The 16,956-nt window shown below is 42.8% G+C and overlaps 2 pseudogenes; one reads left to right on the top strand and one right to left on the bottom strand.

Moving 5' to 3' along the window:
• Window positions 1-619: 619 nt before the first annotated feature.
• LOC142434092 (ATP synthase F(0) complex subunit C1, mitochondrial pseudogene) lies at window positions 620-1,188 on the bottom strand (annotated as a pseudogene).
• A 14,570-nt stretch (window positions 1,189-15,758) lies between these two features.
• Window positions 15,759-16,216, top strand: LOC142434459 (non-histone chromosomal protein HMG-14 pseudogene; annotated as a pseudogene).
• Window positions 16,217-16,956: the final 740 nt, after the last annotated feature.

Raw genomic sequence — 16,956 nt, 5'->3', positions numbered from 1 at the left:
TGTCGTGAGGATGGCAATCGGACAGGAAAACCACATGTCATGCAGAGAGCACGGGATCAGACAGCACAGCCAGTCGGAGGCATGTATCACGAGATACTAGAGGAGCAGCACTTTGAAAACGCAGTTAAACCCCAAATTACCAGTATTGACTCAAGAAAAAAAACTAGAAATAGTTCTATAATCATAAAATAATTTTCATTAGTAATCAAATATCTTCCCCCAAAGCAAATTCCAGGCCCAGATGACTTCATTAACAAGCTATATCAACCATCAAGAACAAATCGTTCTGATTTTACACAAACTCTCTCAGAGAATAATAAAAGAAGCTACATTCCTAAGCTCTTTCTTGAAGAGCAGTATAACCTTGAAGCCAAACCTGTTAAAGACATTATGAGAAAGAAAATTATAGGTCAAACTCACTCAAGAGCATACAAATAAAAATCTTAAAGAATATATTGGCCTTCTTTTGATGCGTCGTGAATCATTCAACAATTTCCCCACAGAATCCTCCAGTATTAAAACATGAAGTCTGCATTTTTTCCTTCTGATTTTAGCTTGGGAAATGCCTACTGAGCTCTTTTCTTTCAGTTTCCATGTCTCTTTCACGTTTCATTATAAATTTTTTTTTTTTTTAGAGAAACGTCGTGTTTAATGGTAAAGCTTAGCGCACTCCAGCACGGGGCATGGCCTGGAGTTGAAGCAGCAGGGACAGGTCGGTGCAGCCCACGGAGCCTCACATGGCAAACAGGACGAGGAAGGCGACCATCAAACAGAAGAGCCCCATAGCCTCAGACAGGGCAAAGCCCAGGATGGCATAAGAGTTGCTGCTTGAGAGATGGGTTCCTGGCATAGCCAATGATCAAGCTGCCGAACACGGTCCCAATGCCAGCCCCCGAACCGGCCACACCGACTGTGGCCGCCCCAGCACCGATAAACTTGGCCGCGGTGTCAATATCCCGGGAGACCACGCTGGTCTGGAACTCCCGCCTGGCCACCTGGAGCGGGGAGCTGCTGTAGGAAGGCTGTTTCGATGGGATCTCCGGCCTATTCAGGAAGGAGGCAGACACAGGCCTGACGAGACCCCTGGCACAGCAGCGGACCAGAGCTGGAGGAATGAGTAGTGCCCTGGTGGTCTGCATATTTTCAATCTCTCGGGTTTAGCTCCGGGTCTCGGCGCTCAGCTCCCCCACCCACCTCATTATAAAATTTTATTTTGTCTTCTCTAGCTGCCCATTAAAAATTTTCTGTTTAGCTCTTCGACTTTATCATTTCTTCCATTTGTTTTAGCTACTACCTTCAAGAGTAAGTTTTAGAATCTCTAATGACATCCCCTTTGGTCTTTTCTTTCTTATCTTTTTAATGACTTTTTCTTTCTTCATATATGTACTCATGATGTCATTCTACAACTCATCAGTAATTCATGAGCAGTGTGTTAAATCTGTTTATAAGATGATCTCTACGTTCAAGTGGGTCATACTCAAAGTAGTATTTTGGGCTCTCATGCACTTATTTTAACTTTCTTCAAGTTCAATCTGAACTTACATAAGAGTAATTGATGATTTTTGTGTGTTTGTTTGTTTGGTAATTTGTTTCACAACCCATCCCTGGACTTGTTTTGGCTCATGATATTGAGATTTTGCAATATGTCTTCCACAAATGTACTCAATGTAATTCGCGCCAAGTCCATCTGTCCAGGTCCATATATATTAGTTATCATATATGCCGTTAGAGAAAAACCAAAAAACAAACCTACTGCCATTGAGTTGATTCTAATATTGACTCTAAAAAAGAAAATATTGGCCATATATAGAAATGATCATGTAGCATGAGCACATTGTGCTTACCTCAAGAGTGCCAAGTTAATTTACAGTAGAAAATTATGTATTGTGATTTACTACCTTCACAAGCTAAAGAAGAACAGCTACATGATCATCACAGTAGATGCAGAAGAAAACACTGGATAAAATTCAATAACTCTTGAAATAAAAGATAAAATATATCCATTAAAAAAGATTAGAAGAAGACCCATGGAATAAATGAAATTAAAGTGAACTTCTTAGTCAAGGAACTATGAAAATATTTATAGTAACTCTATATTTTTAAATGGTAAACTGTTGAAAGCTCTCTGAGGCGATGTGAATCAAGACAAAGATGCTGGCTCTCCTGACTGCTTTTCTTCCGCGCTGTATTGGAGGGCCTGCCAAGTGCGCCAGGGCACGGGTGAGAAATGCTGGTTCCCTGGGCACAGGGAAAAGGGACCCCAGCTACCACTCAGAGGTGACTTGACATGCGTGCAGAAAATGCCAAAGAATAGTAGGAAGGTTATCAAGTACCAAATCAAAAGACAAAAATCATTTGTGCTTCTCTACATCAGAAATCAGTTCAAAACTGAAATTTAGTAAATGAATAAACCATGTGAAGTAGCATGAAAACCCACAAACTGCAAATTAGCCAGGGACGAATTTTCAGCAGATCTGCAAGCCCTTTCTGGAGGAAACGCTGAACCTGTAATGAGAGTCTGCAGAGGAAGACCTAAGTCAATGGAAGATGCAATGCTATGAACATGTCAAGTTCCCACAACTTGATTCACAGATGCACTTGTAACGAGATGATTCCACAATGTATATGGCAATGCATAGACTTGAGAGCAGAAAAAGCGCTCTTGAAGATCAAGAACGAGGCAATTAATACACTGCACTTTGGGGTAGTGCTAGACAAAGACTCATGAAGCTACATAGAGAACCTGGAAGGAGACCCTTCACATACGACAGAGGCTACGCTCCTGAGTAGTGGGAAAATGATTTGCATTTTAATAAATTTTGCTGGGACAAGTACACTCATCTGGGGATAAAAATGAAACCATAGGAGGAGAAGATATGGTACCTACCCTTCATATCTTACATACAAATCAATTTCATGTTGATTAGAAATCTATATATGAAGGAGAGTACTATAAAGCTTTTAGAAAATATAGATGGGATTATCTCCATTACTAGGGGTAGGCACAAAAAACACTAACCAGAAAATAAAAGATAGGGAACTGGTGTATATGAAAATGAAGTATTTGATTCACCTGAAACATTAGAGAGTGAAAAGACAAGCTACAAAGTGCGATGAGGTCATTGTTAAACACATACCCAATCGAGCACTCGTGTGCCAGACAGAGAAAGGATTCTGATTCAATTGTTTGTTTTTAATTGAAAATGGGCCAGAGGCTTGAACAGGCACTTCACAGAAGAACTATCTACAAATATATGAAACGATGCTTGACCTCAATACTAATCAGGGAATTGCAAACTAAAACCACAGTGAGATACCACTACATTCCCACCAGATTGGTAAACAAATTTAAATTCCAACTCTGGCCATGCCAAGTGTTGACAACAGTGTGAGATCATAGGAACGCCGCTACCTTGCTGGTGGACATGTGAGTGGGAACCAGTTAGATAGCAACTAACAACAACATAAGTCATTCAGAGGCTCACTGAATCAGTCTTCCCCAGGAGCATAAGCCACCAGTGAACATTTTTTAACCCATTGCCATTGAGTCAGCTGTGCAACTCATAGTGACCCTATGGGAGCAGAGACTCTCCCTCAACTTTCTACCACTGGGCGGCTGGAGAGTTTGAACCACCTACCTTACAGTTAGCACTCCAGCACCTACCCAGCGGCTCTAGCAGGATTCTTTAACCAATAAAATTTGGAAACTGGAAATTAATGTAGTAACTCCAAGATGTTAGGATGTTAGATTTAAGGTCATCATAAAGAATTCTTATCACAAGGTGATAAGTCCAAGTTAATCAGTTCCCCAATAGATATTGGGGTGTGCGAATGAGGGTAGCTGTGGTCGTTACATAATTTCTTGCTAACTTGAAGATATATAAAAGTGTAGGGGTGGTATTCAACTTGTCAATCAGACTACAATTGATGGTGCCTACTTGTGGGCATGGCCTTCTCATCTGGAGGGCTCTGGAAACCTCCCTAACTGTATGCCTTCACTTTTCTGCTGGGTGACTCTGGTTGCTGCCAGAGCCTTGGAGTTGCATGTACTGCCATTGGATCCACAAGACTTTGCACCCACTGGCCTATGATATCCCTGTATTCTGCATCAATGAAGGTAGCTGCATGAGTCTGAAGATGGACTTATGAACTATAATTGGACTTATGCATTTGAGTTGGACTGGGCTGGGATATTTTCTTGATATACAATTACTTCTTGAAATAAAGCTCTTACACATAAAAAGAAAAAAAAACCATTGGCAATTCTTTGGCCAGCCCAGAGGAGAAAAGGTCTCAAGGATTGCGTAAGAATAAAGCAGGAATAACCGTTTAGCTGGGGAAGGTGCTATTGTATTAAGGGAGTGCGCACAAGTCCACCTGCTACCCTACAGCTGAACCTATAAATACATGCACAGAGGTCTGTTTCCCCCATAATCATAAATATATTTACATATGTACATGTCTGCATTTAGGCTTCTATGTATGCCCTTTGCCTCCTACTCCTTTCCTCTATTTCTTTACACTTTCCTCCTGTCCCACTACCATGTTCGGCCTTCATTCTGGTTTCAGTAATTCCTCTCAGTTACATGATACCCACCTTCCCAACATGATCGCTGAAGACAGACGTGTGCATAAGCAAACGTGGTGAAGAAAGCGGATGGTGCCCGGCTATCAAAAAGATATAGCGTCTGGGGTCTTAAAGGCTTGAAGGCACACAAGCAGTCATCTAGCCCAGAAGCAACAAAGCCCACAGAGAAGAAGCACACAAACCTAAGTGAACACGAGGTGTTGAAGGGATCAGGTAGCAGACACCAAAGAACAAAAACCATCATTGTGTGATCACCTTCCTCACATAAATGCTGAAGATGAATGTGTGCATAAGTAAGTGTGGTGAAGAGGGTTGATGGTGCTGGGCTATTGAGAGATATAGCATCAGGGGACTTAAAGGCTTGAAAGTAAACAAGCAGTCATCTAGCCCAGAAGCAACAAAGCCCACATGGAAGCAGCACACCAACATGTGTGCTCATGAAGGGCCGAGGGGCCCAGGTTTCAAGCAACAAAGGCGGAAGAAAAAAAATCATATCATCGTGAATGAAGGGAGTGCATGATGGGCACCCAATGCCCATCTGTAGACAACTGGACATCCCCTGCAGAGGGCTAGTGGGGAGGAAATGAGTCACTCAGGGCTCAGTGTAGCAATAATGAAACTCACAACCTTCCTCTAGTTCTTAAAGGCTTCCTCTCCCCCAACTATCATGATCCCAATTCTACCTTGCAAACCTGGTTAGACCAGAGAATGCACAGCAGTACAGATAGGATATGGAAACACAGGGAATCTAGGACAGATGAACCCCTCAGGACCAACGGTGAGAGTGGCGATACCGGGAAGGAAGCCGGGGTAGAAAGGGGGAACAGATCTCCGGGATCTACATATAACCTCCTCTCTGGGGATGGGCAACAGGAAAGTGGGTGAAGGGAGATGCCGGGCAGTGTAAGATAAGATAAAATAATAATTTATAAGTTATTAAGGGTTCATGAGGGAGGGGGAGGGAAAAAATTAAAATGAGCTGATTCGAGGAACCCAAGCGGATGGCGAATTTTGAGAATGACGAGGGCAACGAATGTATAAGGATGCTTTACTCAATTGATGTATGTATGGATTGTGATAAGAGTTGTATGAGCCCCAATAAAATGATTTAAAAAAATAAAAGGCTAAAAAAAAGATTAAAGCATTCATTAGGCCATGAATTCTCAACTAGTAAAACACTGAACAACATAAAAAAGAAAAGCAGGACAGATACTGTGGTGGCCCTTGGGTTGACTCCCACCCATGGAGACCACATGCATGTCAGAGTAGAATGGCTCTGCAGGGGCTTTTATGACTAGATTTTGGGAAAGTCGATCACCAGGCCTTTCTTCTGTGGCACCTCTGGATGCCCTAGCCATTTGGATTCCCCAGGGACTCCTGAACCAGAATCTGGCACTGACAACAAACCAAACTAAAAGTGTTCCCAGAGAACAATGAGCTCTTGAAAGTCTCCGAAAATAAAGCAAGGGACAAAAAGTTGTCCCGTTCATGAATGCAAACGGACTCTCGCTGAGGCACATGCTCACGATGCGCTGGTGTGCTTCCGGAGGTGGGGGTGGGGCGGGTGTTCACGTAGCTTTGAGAATCGGCATAGTGACACCTAGATCAGCAAGCTGACAGAGCCTTTCCTTCCAAAGTCTGAAGAATGAACAGAAAGAGGAAGACAAAGGACACAGGGATTCGAGTTCCAACAGGAACAGAATAGGGCCCAGGACACAGGTATGGGGGACAACCTGTCTGAATCAAAACACTGTGACTCGAGAGACAGCCCGTTGCAATCCCTGTCCCCAGTCCACCTTGTCACCCTGTCTGCATGTGTCCCCTTTGCACTGTCCTGTCCCCAAGACCCTGGACCTGGGTAAGTGAAGGCACCCCACAAAATGATATCTCCTTCTTGACAGTGATAGCAAAGGCAATTGGGGTATAAGTGTGTTTGGAGCATTTAGTCATTGTGTTCGACAGGGTTCTCTAGAGAAACAAAACCAGAATGCTATAAATTCTATATATATTTATACAGATATATAGATATATAACATAGGAAATAAAGTTACCGGTAATTAAATTATAAAGCAGTACAAATAGCTCAGTGCAACTCACTCCCATGAGAGAGTTGTGAGACACTGGCAGTCCTTCAAGTCTTGAGGGCCACCAGGTAGTCCTCTGTAGAGAGATTCGGGCTATCTGGGCACAGGCAGCTAACAGCAAGGCAGTCAGCCAGATGACAGGGTCCGATAGTCCCAGTTCAAGAGATGTAACTTCCAATGGTGTGGTGAAGCAGGTCTTGAAGGAACCTCAAATTACAGTGACACAGTCCACAGGTTAGGTGTCCCACAGGTAGTGTAGCTTGCAAATGGAGGCACAGAACAAGCAAGGCAGCCGCACACTGGTCCGATGATCAAACAGCAAGAGACAAGAGAGGCGAGGCTCAAAGAGCCATTTATCTCTCTGCCCTTCAGTTAATCCCACATGTGTTCATTGACCATGTTGGCACAATAAACGTTAACTATCTCAGTTATTGAATCAACTGACATTTGACATCAGAAACCAGACAATGGGCTGGTCACTTGTTGGTGGGGCAGAGGGCATGACAGCACTTACAGCTGAGCCATGATTAGGATGGGGACTCAGAAGTGATCCAAAGGCAGAGAGGACAGCATGGAGCCAGCAGCAGCCAAGTGAGGTGGGGGAGGGGTAGGTAAGAGGGGGAGGTTTCTCGCAAGCAGGGTCATTTGGGGAATTCATTTCAATTTCCTTTGCAGCTTACTATGTTGGCAATTTTTGTCAATTCATCAACGGAACTTGTAGCCAAGTGCATCTGTCTGTCTATGTTGCTACAGGAGTGAGACTCCATTCTATTGCTGCCGATTGCTTCAAAGATTGGGACCCTGTAGCGCAGGGTAGAAATCACCCCTGGTGGGCTTCTGAGACCCTAACTCTTTATGGAAGTACAAGGCCTTGTCTTTGTCCTTCGGAGCAGCTGCTGGTTTCAAACTGGTGTCTTGGTGGAAAGCAGCCCAATGCATAATCCACTACACCACCAGGGCTCCTACTAATTCATTACAGTGACCTCCTTATTGGAGTGGTCTCATCATTATAAGATGCCACTTTTGGGGGGTAATAATGTTTTTTGACTTCTCCTATGGGAGATACTAGATTGTTCGCTGACATTCACTTACCCAAAGTGAGGGAGACAGCCAAGAGCTGGCAGAGCCCAAGGGACAAACCAGTGGCCCTTGACGGGGAACTGCTGACCCACGGGGTAGACGTAGGCCAAGTGGGTGTCTTAAGCGACTGGTTCAGGTGGGATGGTGTCCATTCTCTGAAATGAAACATTGGGCAACTACGTCAAAATGCTTGATGCGAAAATCTAAGAAACTCGACCTAAAGCCGGGAAATGGCCACAGGAGCTGCAGTTCCAAACCCAGACCCAATGCCCAGTGCCCAGAGGACAGAGAAACAATTACCCAGAGAATCAGATCAGAGATAGGGGGAGGAGAGGTGAGGGGAAATTTCAGTGTGCTGACTCCCTTATCTTGGGAAAGCTAAGGATCTATGGATACTGTCCAATGTTTATCACTCAAGTAATGGAAGTTTCATTATACAAGGGGTAACCCCCCCCCCAAAAAATCGGAAAAGCTCCACTGGGTGGAGCTTTCATAGTGTTCACTTTCCCCCAGTTAGGCAAGCAGTGAGTAATTTGCTCTGAGCTAGTACATCCAGTGATGTCACCTGGGGCAGTTCTCTCTGGTCACAGTGGATTTTTTCATGAAAGCAGTTTCGCTGGAAGCTCGTTTTTTCTGATGGCAGATTTTTAAAATTTATGATCTCTTTTTTTTTTGTGAGTGAGTGAGAGAGAGGGAGTGAGTGTGAGAGAGTGAGTGAGTGAGAGTGAGTTGGTGAATCAGTGAGAGTGAGTTAGTGAGTGAGTGAGTGAGTGTGAGTGCGTGAGTGAGAGTGAGTTAGTGAGAGAGTGAGTGAGATAGTCTGTGATGGCAGATTTAAGAGAACAGTGTGTGGCTGTGAGATTTTGTTTCCTGCTCAGGAAAAATGCCACAGACACTGTTGTGATGTTAAACACAGCTTACAAGGACAGCGCTGTGGGGAAAACTCAAGTGAGGAGTGGTATTCTCATTTCAAAGAAGGTGAAATGTAGACTGATAACAAACCTCATTCTGGACATTCATCAACTTCCCAAACGGGCAAAAATGGTGATTCGTAGTGCATTTGGAATTCGTTCCACCAGGTCAGACTGTTCATCAAGCTTTTTATTTAGAGGTTCTGAAAAGGTAGTGTAACAGTGTATGACAAAAAGGCCTGATTTACACAATGGATGGATGTATAGATTGTGATAAGAGTTGTACGAGCCCCCAATAAAATATTTTTTTAAAAGGCCTGATTTGTGGCAGATGGGGAACTGGTTTTGCCACCATGACAGTGCACCTGTTCACACAGCCATCTCAGTGCGCCAGTTTTTGGCAAAAAAGCAGCATACCTCTCTTGCCCCATGCACTTGACTCACCTGACCTCGCTCCATGTGACTTTTTTTTGTTGTTTCTGCAAATGCGTAGGGACATGAAAGGACAGTGATTTGATGACTTAGAAGAGGTGAAGGAAAAAACAGCTCGGGGCCAGCCCCAATCCCAACTATGTGGACATGCCCCTTTCCCCTCAGAAGAATGCACTTCAGAGGGCAGCACTAGGGCTACAGCTTGGGGAGAGGGGCGCATTGGATTAATGCACATGGGACAAATGAAAAGGGATGGAGAGGAAGAAGAGGACATCCTGGTCCTCCAAGCCCTGAGGACGATATTCCTGTTTGGAGCAGGCAATGCACAGAAAGGACCATAGGGCCGGCCCCACCACGAGACACTACATCCCTCACTAAACCTTAGCGCTACTGGGACAACACTGGAGACACAGTGTGGGAATAGTGCCCAATCTGACCCCATCATGATGAGGCGAAACACTAAGCACATGGAATAGAGCAGCAAGGAGAACAAAGTGATAAAATCCCTGGGGAATACCAAAAATAGACTTTGGAGGCAGAGTGTGGCACCCCATCAGACTCCACTGAAAACCACTCGCAAAGGCCAAAAGACCTCGAACTATTTATAGGCTTTTCCATTTTTGTCAGTGGCTTTCTTCTTGTTATTTTTATTATTTTTTGGTTGTTGTTATTGTCTTGTTGGTTTTGACTTCCTTTGTTGTTTTATTTGGCTTTGCCTGGTTTTTTCAATTATTGATGTACCTGAATGTCTATCTAGATAAGATAGGTGGGGTAAATAATTCGGAGATGAAAAGAATGGGACCAATGGTTTGGGGGGATATGGGAGAAGGGTAGGTGGGAGAAAGGAAGGGAGGTGGGTGGGGGAACCAACTCAGGGACAAGGGAACAACAAGTGAACTAAAATCAATGGAAAGAAAGGTGTAGGATGCCTAGTGGGGCTTAATCGAGGGCAATGTACCTAGCAGTGAGGAATTACCAAACCCGAATGAAGGCTGAACATGATGGTGGGACAAGAGGAAAGTAAAAGGAAGTAGAGGAAAGAACCAAGAGGCAAAGGGCATTTATAGAGGTCGAAATACAGGCATGCATATATGTAAATACATATACTTTTTTAATGAGAGGGGAATGTAAACTATGTACTCATATCTATATGCTAAGAATTCAAGTTGCAGATTGACATTGGGCTTCGACTCTAGTATAAGTTGACCAGATTTTAACATTGCTAAAGCCGACACCATAGACCTGGGGAGGGGGGGTTCGTGATTAAAAATTTGGACTATATGGAGCAAAAAAAATTTTATAGAACGCAAAAAATAGTATTGTAATATATTTTTAAATTTCAACATAAGTAAAATTTACAAATATAAAACATTAAATATTATGTATAGTATTATTTTATTCTTTGGCATATTTCCCATTTGAGTGACTTTTTCTGTAGATTGCTGTAGTTGTTTAAAAGGTCACGAAAATTTTCACAAGAATTCGTAAAATTATATTTCACAGATAAAATGGCTTTCAAAGTCTCAACACTTAATTGTGATTTTTCTGCTGTCCACACTTTATTTACTGTAGAAAAAATGCGTTCAGTTGCAGCATTAGTTCCTGGTAAGGACAAAACATATTCCACATTTTTTAGTTCATTATTGTATAGAAGACGGTTTGTTTCAAAATGATCAAATATTTCTAACCATTTGTTCTCTATTGTGATTTTTGCTGATGCCCAAGATTTAACCTTTTCCTTATCAATATATATTTTTAATAATGATACCACATAAAAAGATCATTTTCAGAAATATTACTATATGGGAAATTTTGAGTAATATGATCAAATGATTTTTGCATGGCGGGATGAATGATATTTCAAAGCACTTGGAGACAGAAACATAAAAGATATTTAAATACTGCTGCATCTTCCTCCAAAATACAGGAATTGTTTTTCAGAAAACAACTTATGGAGACGAAGAAAAGAAATTAGCATTAGCAGAATAGCTGACTTGTTGACATCCCTTGTTTAACTAGCACGCTGTACGATGTGTGTCGTCTGAGAGACAGTTACAAAATGTTTCCGCCGTTGCCAATGCCAAAAAATGCCACTGTTCATTAAGTCCAAACAATGGTGGTTGAATTCTAACAACTGATCAACAATGCGAACTTTGATAAGCAGTTCTCGATAATCAGTTCTCAACAATTATTTGTTATTATTAAAGTTTAACATTATAAAATTAACAAAAATAATATAAAACTCATATCCTGGCTAAATAGGCACATGGCAGTCAAAAACTGTATAGTCCTTTCCCTTTCTCCCACCGTTCCCTAGCTTGTCGTGCATTCTTTCAAAAAATTGGGACTTTTAAAAAATGCTGCAGGACGCAGGACAAATTGTTAAAAATCGGGACTGTCCCGCCAAAAGCGGCACGTCTGGTCACCTTATCCTAGTACTCCCTCAATACAAGAACATTTTGTTCTAACAATCCAGCATTCTATGATGCTCACCTTTCTGACACGATAACTGAAGACAAAGTGGGTGCATAAGCAAATGTGGTGAAGAAAGCTAATGGTGCTCATCTATCAAAACATGGAGAGTCTGGGGTCTTAACGGCTTGAAGGTAAACAACCATCCATCTAACTGAGAAGCAACCAAGCCCACGTGGAAGAAGCACACCAGCCTGTGTGATCATGACGTGTCGATGGGATCAGGTATCAGGCATCTAAGACTCAGAACAAAACCATACCTAAGGTGAATGGGGGGCGGGGCATGGAGTGGAGTCCCAATGCCCATCTGTAGACAATTGGACATCCCCCTACGGAGGGGACACAGGGAAGAGATGAGCCAGTCAGGGTACAGTATAGCACCGATGAAAAACACAACTTTCCTCTAGTTCTTGGGTGCTTCCTTCCCCCCACTATCATGACCTCAATTCTACCTTACAAATAGGATTAGATCAGAGCATGCACACTGCTACAGATAAGAGCCCGAAACACAGGAATGCAGGATAGATAAACCCCTCAGGGCCAACAAGGAGAGTAGAGCTACCAGGAGGATTAGGGGAGGGGGAATTGATCACAAGGATCAACCTACAAACCCCTCTCAGAGAAATGAACAATGGAAAAGTAGGTGAGGGGCGACAGAGGATGATGTAAGATATGGAAAAAGTAATCTATAACATATCAAGGGTTCGTGAGGGAGGGCAGGTGGGGGAGGGAGGGGGAAGAAATGGGAAGCTGATTCAGGGGCTCAAGTGGGAAGAGAATGCTTTGAAAATGATCATGGCGGCATATGTGCAAATGTGCTCAACACAGTGGAGGAATGTATGAATTTTGATAAGAGATGTAAGAGCCCCCAATAAAAGTATGGGAAAAAGAAGAAGAAAAACAACAACACCAACAACAGGGAGGTGCTGTCAGCCATCCAAACAGATGAGTTTTCAAAATGTTTCTAAGAATGGAATCATAGACTTGACAAATGTATTAAGTGTCATGGAGAGTACTCTGAAGGTGCTAACGTTGTTTTGAAAAAAAATTAAATATATAGCTTTGAAAAAATTCAATTTTGGGGGCGGTACCCCCTCATATAATTTAAAGGCCTAAGTATAAGCCCCGAGGAGAGCTACGAATAATTGTATGAACCAAAGTACTGGGAGGAGCAGAGGGTTAGGAAGGAAGGGAGATGACAAGAAGTGTGGGTGTCTAATCTTGAATTTTACAGTCAAGAGTGAAACAGTGGACATGTTTGCCCTCAAATCCATTGCTCATCGTTCTCGCTAGGGCTTCGGTTTTCACCAACTGGCCCACCATGATTCCCACCCACACCAGGAGGCTCAGACTCCTCCCTCTGTCCTTCCAGCCTAGGGATGGTGGCAGCTGTCAGAGCATGCTGATCCCCTCCTAACTTCCTGGAAATACTGGGTCCTCCTTTCTCAGCTGAAGACCATCTATTTGAAGTCATTTCTGTGTTCCTGGAAAGACTGTGACTGACGTTCAAGGCTAAGAGTTGGCAGAAAGGAGCAATGGAAGGCCCACTGGTCAAATATTACATCATAAAAGGGTGTCCATTGGCTTCAAGAAATAGAAAAAATAGTTGGGGGCAGGGAGAGGAGACCCCTCAGTACAGAGAAAGTTCTCCTGCAGGAATTCATGACTACCTAGATGTCTCTGTAGATCCAACGCTGCCCCGGAGGGTCATGGTTTCTCAGAAGGCCCCAGAGCTGGGTCATCAGCCACCATGACCAATGGGACAGGGAGAGAAGTAGGCACTGGGCGGGTATGAGGCAGCATAAGAGCTGTTTCCATTTGCTTGCTTGTTTGTTGTATCACTTTGGTTTTATTGACTGTCTGTGTCAGCACTGAACTTGCACTGTGCACTCATTGGTGTTGTTTCCTAGCGTGTTTGGCTACTGGGAAGGCAATTCTCCCTTTAGAAAACACGGCCTTGACTGAGTGTGGAAATTTTCTCTGATAAACTAGAATAATAGCGTCAAGTTCCACGATACAAAAATGGGGAAAACAATGGATGTCATTTATCAAACCAGTGGTAGTTACATAATCTGGTACCAATTTGAGGATTAAGAGTGAAGGGGTGGAGTCCAGGCTGTCAATCAGGTCATGGCCAATGAGACCTCTGTGTGGGCATGGTCTTCTCTTGAGGATTCTGGAAACTCCAATATTCCTCTTTGGAGGTGGGAGACTCTTTCAGGGAGTCAATACATGTGTTCCGGGAGTCTGAAGAGGACTTTCTAGATTTGTATCGGACATATGAACTAATATTGGCCTTATGGATTTGATTTGGACTGGGCTGGGGTGTTTTCTGAATATCCAACTGCTCTTGTAGATAAAGCTCTTTCTTAGACACATATGCGTGTCTATGGATTTGTTTCTCTAGTCCACCCAGACTGACACAAACCGCTCAAATTGCAGTAAACATTTCTCCTCTTTCTTCCACCTGTCCCATAGTGACGAGCTTTCGTCTTTATCCAACCATTTATTACATGAGACAAACTTTAGTTCTCAGCAGTCAGTGTAAGATGAAAACAATCATAATAATTTATAAATTATTAGGGGTTCATGAGAAACAGAGGGTGGGCTGGGGAGGGAAAAAAATGAGGAGCTGATACCAGAGGGTCCAGTAGAAAGAAAAAGTTTTCAAAAGGATGATCTTAACATATGTACAAATGTGCTTGATAGAATTGATGTATGGATTGGTACAAAAGCTGTAAGAACCCCCAATAAAATAATTTTTAAAAAACCCTTCAGTTCTTTGACACATTCCCCTTTTCCATGTGTGTAGAAAAAAGTTAAATAAGCCCCACACATCCTAAAAGAGACTGGACCAGGGGAGGGAGGGGAAAAAAAAAAGAGGACCTGATGCAAGGGGCTTAAGTGGAGAGCAAATGCTTTGAGAATGATTGGGGCAGGGAATGTATGGATGTGCTTTATACAATTGATGTATGTATATGGATGGATTGTGATAAGAGTTGTATGAGTCCCTAATAAAATGTAAAAAAAGAAAAAAAACAATTGATGTATGCATATGTATGGATTGTGATAAGAGTTGTATGCGCCCCTAATAAAATGTAAAAAAAAAAAAAAAACAGTATGAAATGCCTCTCAAAAAAAAAAAAAGGGACTGGACCATACCAGCATCCTGGGTGATCCCCTCGAAGTCGTTGGAATAGCCTGTCTTTGTATATCTGGCACCTTCAGGTGCGCCAAATACTCCATGCCAGCAATGGGACTTATGGTGGGCCTCAGGCAGAGAGCCTGCATTGGCCGTGTGAGCCTCATCCATACAACTACACTGGAAAGGACAACTGGAAGCTTGCGTCTGGTTTTTCCTCCATGAATCTTTTTTTAATTTTTATTATTTTTTTAATCTTTTCTTCCATGAATCTTTCTAGTGAATCATTGAGCCTGGTGATGGGGTTAGGGATCCTTGGCACATCATATTTGATATTTATACTATCTTTAGTTCTTTGTGAGGAGCCCTGGTGGTACAGTGGGTGACTTCATTGGGCTGTTAACCGCAAGGTCATTCGTGGGAACCCACCAGGCACTTGTATAAAGATTTACAGCCTTGGAAACATTCAAAGGGGCATTTCTTCCCTGTCATATCGGGTTGTTATGAGTTGGAATGGATCTGATGGCAGTGAGTTTCATTTCATTTTGGCTACTTTGTAAGTTTAAGTAATACACACCGAAACCTTTCATCTTGGAAGCTGACAAGCCATTTGTCTATCAGTTTGTTGTGCTCGGGTGGTGTGTGTGTTGCTGTGATGCTGGAAGCTATGTTACTGGTATTTCAGATGCCAGCAGGGTCACACAAGTGAACAGGTTCAGCAGAGTTTCCGGATGTAGAACTGACAACAAAGAAGTATTCGGCTGCCTATTTCAGAGGAAATAGACACTGAAAACCTAATGTATATCATGAAACCATTGTCAGATACTGAAGGCCTAATGAATGGGCCCTGTGGGTTTGGAAGGCACTTGCAAGGTCACTAATGAGGAGCTGCTTTTTCAAAGTAGAGTTGACCATGGTGACATGGATGGTGTAAAGCCTGTGAAAATGGAGCCTTCGAGCTCGGGCGGCAGCGGGCAATCCAGCGTCGAGAAGGCTGTCGGTGCCCCGCGGTCCGAAGGCGTCCTGCAAGCGCCCTCCCCACAGCCACGATGCCCCAGAGGAAGGTCAGCTCGGCCGCCGAAGGGGCGGTGAAGGAGGAGCCCAAGAGGAGATCGGCGAGATTGTCAGCGAAACCTGCACCGGCAAAAGTGGAGACGAAGCCCAAAAAGGCAGCAGGAAAGGATAAATCTTCGGACAAGAAAGTGCAAGCAAAAGGGAAGAGAGGAGCAAAGGGAAGACAGGCTGAAGTAGCTGACCAAGAAGCTGAAGAAGATTCACCAGCTGAAAACGGAGAAACGAAACACGAGGAGAGTGCAGCCTCTGATGAAGCAGGAAAAAGAAGCCCAGTCTGATTCATGTTTGTCATGTCTCATCAGTGGGCCCTGTTGCCTCCCTTCTTGTACAATCCAGAGGAATATTTTTATCAACTATTTTGTAAATGCAAGTTTTTTAGTAGCTCTAGAAACATTTTTAAGAAGGAAATCCCAGTTCATCCCATTTTTTTTAGTGTAAATGCTTTTTTTAAGATGTGAAATCATTTACTGGTTGCTTATTTTTTAGTACAACCAGGAAATAGTGGGATGTTAAATTGTGGGAAGATTTGACTGTCTTGGGTGTCAACATAACATTCCATGGGAAGGGGGGAAGTTTTTGTATCCCTAATACAAAACATTCTTAATGGCAATTTGGAGTCACTGTCATGCATTTGTATGACTTGAACATCTAAAACTTTGTTTCCACATTTGTTCTCTTAATAGAACTGTGTCTGAAACCATTCTGCCATCATGGCTCTGGTCAGAACTGTGCATTCTGTAACAGCTTTGGTCGTGGTAGTCAGTGTTCCTGATCACTTTGTTACGTGCTGTGAAGGATTGAACATTTGAGTGTGTAGTGTGACATTGAATTGTGAATTAGTGGGATTTAAGATGCAAGTTTACCAGCATTTGAAGATAAAGGTACTTGATCTATCTCTTTTTAAAAATTTGCCTCTAAATTTAAAGCTGGAAAGTCGCTGGAATTTAGAAACTAATTTTGTCTACATGCCATTTTAGGATTTTGGTACATGCGTTAAGGATTGTGTACAAATTGTTCATAATGTCTCTGTACTGATCGCAAAACAACCAATAAAATGCCAGTTACAAAAGAAAAAAAAAGAAAATGGAGCCTTCAGGGTCTTCATTTGTTGAGGGGCCACAGCTCAAGGTGAGATGAAACAACTGAAAACATCGAATAATTAGGATTTGGAAT

The sequence above is a fragment of the Tenrec ecaudatus genome, chromosome X (assembly GCF_050624435.1).
Source record: "Tenrec ecaudatus isolate mTenEca1 chromosome X, mTenEca1.hap1, whole genome shotgun sequence".
Taxonomy (NCBI): domain Eukaryota; kingdom Metazoa; phylum Chordata; class Mammalia; order Afrosoricida; family Tenrecidae; genus Tenrec; species Tenrec ecaudatus.
The sequence above is the reverse complement of the archived record's forward strand: the minus strand, read 5'-3'. Positions and strand labels throughout refer to the sequence as shown.